This window comes from Colobus angolensis, unplaced genomic scaffold, assembly GCF_000951035.1.
Source record: "Colobus angolensis palliatus isolate OR3802 unplaced genomic scaffold, Cang.pa_1.0 Scaffold125, whole genome shotgun sequence".
NCBI lineage: Eukaryota > Metazoa > Chordata > Mammalia > Primates > Cercopithecidae > Colobus > Colobus angolensis.
In genome coordinates, this window is record NW_012113697.1 from 5,393,920 (window position 1) to 5,401,679 (window position 7,760).

Below are 7,760 nucleotides of genomic sequence, written 5' to 3' on the forward strand. Positions count from 1 at the left end.
ACACTTCCCAAGCCTTAACTAACATAATCTTCCAATTATATTTTATACATCTGACCATTCTTTCTTTCTGAAATTGATCTCTTCACCTGATTTCCAAGACTTTTTCCTGCCCTGGTTTTCTTCAGAGCTTTGGCTCTCTAGTCTCTCCTTCTCTTTCCTTTGTCAGTTCAACTTCCTCTCTGTAACCTTCAAGGGTTTATGTAACCTCAATATGATATGATTCAAAGTCCCATCTTAGATGCCATCTCTTCTCACTTTACACTTTCTCCCGAAATATTTTCATCCACTCCCTTAGCTTCTATTACCATTCATAACCTATGAATTCCAACTTTATATCCCAAGCCTAATTCTCTCCCCTGAGAGTCAGACTCAATCTCTCTACTAATAGGCACTTCAAACACAACACAGCTAAGAGGTATTCATGACCTTCCCCTCCTCTCCTTACAACTTGCTTTTGTTCCCATACCACTCTATCATAGTGGATGGCAACATTACCCACTCGGTTGGCTCAAGCTAAAAACTAGGAATCAGCCTTGAAATCTACGTGTCCTTCATTCTCCCATATCCAATCAATCATTAACTTTTTTTTTTTACTACTCTTAAACATCTTTCAAGACCCTCAATTTCTCTTTGTCTTTACTGTCATCTTCCTTGACCAAACTACTATCATCTACTGCCTGGTATTCCACATACCTATTCTTACTTCACAAATCTATTCTAAACTGCAGGCAGAGAGAGCTTTTTAAAAATAATAGGCTGATCACATCACTCTCTAGCTTAAAACCATACCTTTGCTGTTAGCACAAAGGCCAAAATCCTAAAGAAGGCTTTTCCCACCTTGGAAGTTTCACCTTGTGATACTCTTCACTTCCTAGTCCCTCCAGAACAGTTAAGATTTCCCTGTTATATGATCTCATCATTTATTACTTATAATAACTATGATAATATCTTCTCCCTCATTAAAATACAAGCTACATGAATGTAAATTGGGGTTCTTACTTGTTTATCCTTGTATCCCTCTACTTGGGATCGTGCCTTGAACAGAGTTTATGCTCAATACTTATATTTTGAAAGTATAAGTAAATGAATGTTTCCAATTTTTACCCAACTTTCATGCCTTCTTTAGGCATCAAATTATTCACTTTTATAAATTCTATGATACCCAGGTAGACTTAAGTGCTCTTTCCCCATATTTTAATATCACAGTCAGATTCTTCTTTCTCCTGTTGTCACGCTTTTTCCTCCTCTTTGCAAGTCCACCCTACTTATACTTCAAGGTTACCAGCTTCAAAAAGCATTCCCTAGTAGGAAGGAGAATCTGTCTGTAATAACCTAATATCTTTCCCTTTTCAGTTATTACTTCCTATCTTACATCTCCTGTTGATTTACTCCATCCTGATTCTCTCTCCTGTTCAGTTATTGCATCCTGTCTTATGTCTCCTGCTTAGCTATTGCATCCTGTCTTAACTTTCCAATCCAGATATTCCACTCTTTCTTATCTTTTCTGCCCTTTCATTGCATCCTATCTTATCTTTCCATTTCACTTACCGCATCCTGTCTTATCTTTTCTGACCAGTTACTCCTGCTTGTCTTACCTTTCCTATTTAGTTATTTCATCCTGTCTTATCTTTCCCACTCATTTACCATATGCATCCTGTCTTATCACTCCAGTTCACTTATTGTATCCTGTCTTATCCTTCTTTTTCATTTATTGCATCACATTATCTTTTCCATTCAGTTATTCCCTCTTGTCTCTTCCATTCCTTTTTGTACCCTGTCTTATCTCACCTGCTCATGTATTGCATCCTGTCTCACCTCTCACATCCATTTATTGCATCCTGTCTTCTCTCTTTCTCTCTCATTTGTTGTATCCTGTCTGATCTCTCCCTCTCATTTATTACATACCATCTTGTCTTTTTCATTTATCACATCTTTTCTTATCTCTCCTCTCCAATGACTGCATCTTGTCTTATCTCTCCCATTCAGTTATTATATCTTGTCTTATTCCTCCTGTTCAGTTATTCCATCCTGTCTTATCTTTTACCTTCAGTTATTGCATCCTGACTTACCTCTCTTCTTGAATTATTGCATCCTGTCTTATTTCTCCTGTTGAGTAACAGGAGGCAAATCCAGATTTCAGATAGATACATTTGTTTTACTTTTTTAAAGAAAAATAGCTGTATTTATCCACATTTTACTTCTGCATTTTCTCCAGCTACAATCTGTTTAAGAAACAATGATTTTTTTCAATCTTTTCTCTTAGTTTCAACACCTTCAAAATCAATAGGCAACTGTTTACCCAGTAAAATTTATAGAAGTCCAAAGTACTCACAAACAACTAGTACATGAAAAAGAAAACATTTAATCCATTTTCCCAACATAATTGCCCTTATTTTTTTACAGTTATCTTTCATTGCTATCCCACAACTTGGAAATAGAGTGTATTCTTTTCCTATCTCTAACTCCTACTCTATAGGAGATGCTAGCTGTCGGCAGGAACAGCAGTGACTTCCTGGCACCTCTTTTCTTGATTAAAGGTATCTTAGTGCCATACCCAAAACTTGAACACAAAAAAGATTCCTGAAAGGAAGCATGACTTTTAACATAAAAGTCCACCTCCTGGAGCAAGATGCCTAAGCAAGTCTTGCTCTCTAACTGGAACTGAGAAAGAGGTGAGAATTTAAGGAAATCGATGATATAATTAAGTTTGTCCACTGATTTATTTGTACTACTGTTCATCAATACTTGGAAAATCAGATTCTCAAATAAGTAAGTATTAATATTGCCTGAGCAGTGGAGTTAGCATAAGATTTTTCATACCTTAGGGTAGAAATGTCAGATAACAACAAGGAAGGAAAATAAGAGTAAGCCACACAAATAAGTATCGGCCCTTGGAAATCCAGGTCTTAAACAATAACACAGAATAACTAGAAAGAGTTGAAGGATTCTATCCCCTCATTTTTTCCCATTTAGATTTGCTTGCCCAAGAAAATGTGTGCCTCTGAGTTAATTATGACATCACATATATACTTCTCTATTCATACAATGGAAGAAGTAACAGGAAAGGTGTAGACAGCCAGGAGGGGTAAGTGGTGAGTGAGCAAAACTGTTACATGTGTTGGGTCCAAATGATGAATATGTCACCAAGATAGAATTTTTGAAAAACAGGTTCAAGGCTTTACTTATATCCTGTAGCAAAGAAAACATAAGTCTCTATACATTTCTATCTTTTCAGAATCATGTACTTTCCATATTTCTATGTGTCATGATTTTAATTTATTTATGGCATCCTGGTTTTGAAAATGTCTGCTTCTGGTGGGTAAGCATTATGGTATTTTCAACAACCGGATACCATAACATCACATGAAGTTCCCATACATGTAGGTTTTCATAAAGTGTTAAGTCATCTAACAGGAGGTCCCTCACTTATTATTCTGTTAGCTTTTTACTTCTGGTATTGCCTTTATTGTGTCAATAAAATACCACATTAGATAAATATAGAATCTTTGAGTTGGAAGGGCCCTTAGAGGCCATACAGTAGAAGGATAGGCAATGCGCCAGGCATGGTGGCTCACACCTGTAATCTCAGCACTTTGGGAGACTGAGGCAAATGGATTGCCTGAGCTCAGGAGTTCAAGATCAGCCTGGGAAATGACAAAACCCTGTCTCTACCAAAAATACAAACCATTAGCTGTGCATGGTGGCGCATGCCTGTGGTCCCAGCTACTCAGGAGACTGAGGTGGGAGGACTGCTTGAACCTGGGAGGCAGAGGTTGCAGTGAGCCGAGATAGCACCACTGCACTCCAACCTGGGTAACAGAGTGAGACCCCATCTCAGAAACACAAAAGGGAAGGGGAGGACAGGGGAGGGGAGGAGAAGGAAGGAGCAGGGAGGGGAAGACAGAGGAGGGAAGGGGAGGGGAGGGGAGGGAGTGAAAGGGAGGGGAGGGGAGAAAAGGATAGGCCATGGTCTCTGGGGTAAACCTGCCTGAGCTGAGTACTAACTCTACCACACATCAGCTATGTGGCCTGGGCAATTTACTTACCCAGACTGTGGCTCAATTCCTTTTCAGTATATGGCTAGTACTTTCTACTCTTCAGGTTTGCATAAGAATAACATGAAGCAATGTATATTAAATGTTTAGAATATACACATGGTTTGTAGTAGGCATTCAAAATATGGAGCTATTTTTTTCTTACTCACTTCCCCCAAATTTTCCCTACCTGGAATGCTCTTCATTTAGAAATTTGCATGGCTAATTCTTTCACATTATTCAAGTCACAGTTGAAAGAAGCTTACCCCTTGTGGTCCTCTCCCCACATCAATCTCTATCTCGTTACTCTAATTTATACCTTCCATGGTCTAGCACTCGGAATATGAAATTCTTCTTTAAGTATTTTTATGAGCATATTGTCTCCACTACCATCCCCCATCAAAATGTAAATTTATCAGAGCAAGCACTTTGGTTTTTAAACCATTGTATATCGGCTCAATAAATACCAATTGAACAAGTGAATACTAACATGGAAAGAAGTTCAAAATACAGTATAATGAAAAAAAAAAAAAAACAAGTTGAACACCATCCGTATAATACAATCCCATTTGTATAAATACATACACTATATATGTGTGCACAAAAGTGTGTTTGCATGTATAGAAAATTGCCTCTGGGACTCCCCAGTGTTTAGATTCAGCACATAGTCATCCTTGACTTAGTCATCATCACTATGTGTGTACCTCCTCCAAAACCTCAATTTCAATCATACTATTCAGCCTCTGCACAAACTTGCACAAGGAGAAGCAGATCATCTAAATAGGACTTTATCTATTGTGGGAGTTGAATCAAGAATTAATCACCTTCCCTAAAGAAGCACCAAGCTCAGATGGTTTCACTGCTGAATTCCACGAAACATTTAAGGAAGAAATAATACTAATTATCCACAATAATTTCAGGAACATAAAAGCAGAGAAAATGTTTTCTGACTCATTCTTTGAGGCCAGCATGACCCATACCCAAACCAAATAAAGATATTATAAGAAAGAAAAACTACACACCAATATCTCTCATAAACATAGACGCAAAAATTCTCAACAAAATACTAGCAAATCAAATCCAACAGTGTATAAAAAGAGTTACACATCACAACCAATTGGGATTTATTACAATCAATCTCTATCCAATACCTTCTCCTCTTCCAGCTCACCTACTCCAGATTTTCATCCCTACAATTTCTTTGATATCATCAAGACCTTCTATCCATTGATGCCCCTCCACTTTTTCATTGTTCTGGTGTGTCCCCTCATATTCTCACTTCCTTCCTTATTCAAGCTTAAATTTTATGGCACATTATTATAATTACACACTTGAAAAGATTCTTAGCTCCCTTGCCCATCTCTCCCTATATTGCACTTACCCGATAAACTCTCACCTTGGTTAAACCCAAATGTTCATCTTTTCTGTGGACACATCCAAGCAACCAAAGTTGTGGGAAAAAAGCACGTAACTTTGCTAAACAGGTCTCACTTTAACTTCATGATTATCATTCAATACTCTGGGGACGTGTAGTATAGCTCTCACTCTCCAAAATGAACACTTCACAGCTTCTCTCTATATACCCACTACATCTCCTCCCCTGCCTTGCACTCAGTCAGTGACCTTGCTGCATACTTCACTGAGAAAACAGAAGCAAGTACCAAGTCCCTCATCTTTTCACCATCAAATCTACTAACTAAGCTAAAACTTGCCTTCACTCTCAGTCGACTTTCCTAATACACCAAGTGTTCCTGCTCCCATCAGAGTCCAACGCTTCCATTTGGCCTCCGGATTCTAGCCCCTCCCTCTTTTGCATTATCAATTTGTTTAACTCCACAGAATTTTTCTCTCCAACACAAATATACTTAATCTTGCCCATCTTTCAACATTATGCTTAGTTTCTCCTATCTTGACCTCATGTCTGCCTCCAGATAACACTTCATTTATTTGCTATCCTCCTCAACAATCCCTTTTTTCTCTAACCATTATTATGAGACAAAGTACTTGTACCTAGGTGTTGAATCACCTCCAGGATTTGGGATCTTAGGGGCCCCAGATATTGAAGAACAAAGAGACCACTGTGTCCTTTCCAAATTATAGACCCACAGAATGCACGTGCCTACTGAAATGGCTGTTTTAATTCACTGTATTTGGGGTAATTTGTTATGCAGCTATAGTCACTAGGACACAGTCCAAGCCATCACTCTATTTCATCTGCATTGTGGCAATGCCTATCTATCCTTGGCCCTGCTACCCACTGTTGGCCTACCCTTGATGCCTGCAGTCTACACTCAACATAGAAACCACAGTGATTTTTAAATTCTGTCAGATTTTATTGCTTCTCTTCCTAAAATTCTCACTGGCTTCCCATATCACTCAATTAAAAGCCAAAGTCCCCATAGTTCCATAAGGACCTACATTATCTGACCCTTCCTAACTCATCTGCTGCCACTCTTCTCTTTGCCCATTTTGCTCCTTACAGGTTTTCTTGCTGCTTTTTTAAATTGACAAATAAATTATATATATTTACACATATCATGTTGTACAACATGATGTTTTAAAATAAGTATACATTCTAGAATAGCTAAATTCAACTAATTAACATACGCATTACCTCACATACTTATTTGTTGTGGTGATAACACTTAAAATTGACTTTCTTACCAATTTTCAAGTATACAATACATTGTTATTAATTATAGTTATGATGCTGTACAGTAGATCTCTTGAACTTATTCCTCCTAACTGAAATTGTATAGCCTTTAATCAACATCTAATTCCCTCTCCCAAGCCTCAATCCCTGGTAATCACTATTCTACTCTGCTTCTGTGAATTCAACTTTAGATTCTACTTGTAAGTGAAATCATGTTGTATGTGTCTTTCTGTGCCTGGCTTATTTCACTAATATAGTATTCTCCAGGTTCATACGTGTTATCACAAATCTGACATTTTAGTTGTACCCCTACTTTAGAGACTTTGTACTTTGTGCTCCCTCTGTCTGAAAATTCTTCTTCCAGATATTCATATGGCCTGCTCCTTCACTTCTTTCAAACTTCTACTCAAATGTCACCTCAATGCAGAAGCCCATCCAGGTCACTCCCCTTGGTGCAGTATGACTCCTTACTCTGCTTTATTGTTCCTTTTATAGCAGTTAATACCATCTGACATACTACATATTTACTTGTTTATTTGTTTAGGTATATTCACCCCTGCTGACTGAAACTGCCATAAGGGCAGGACTTTGCCAGTTTTTTGCATTATCCCCTGTGCTAGAACAACAGCTGACACATAATGGACACTCAGTAAGTATGTACTGAGTAAACAAGTGAGTCAATGACCTACCCACGTGATGAAATATAACTATGTAGAATGTAATAAGCAGTTGACTTGAAAGTGACTATACAACCTCTTTTCAGTAGTGATGGCCCTTTGGAGTCTCAGAGCAACTTAAAAGAAGACAAATACCAGTCTGACTTGCTGAATCTTAAGTGTTTTTCAAATTAATGTCATGCTGCCACACTGGACCACTATAGAAGCTAAGACACGAACATCTCCAACCTAGGTCCCAACTGTATTTTTAAACAAAATTTATAAAAGAAAAAAAATCTTGCTCATTAGACTTTTCCTATCTACCATCTATCTTCAGCTCTTTACTACCACTTTAACTCCCTGGGTATATTTGGGAGAAGAACCAGCAAGCCATTGTGACTTTCATCTCTAGTGAAA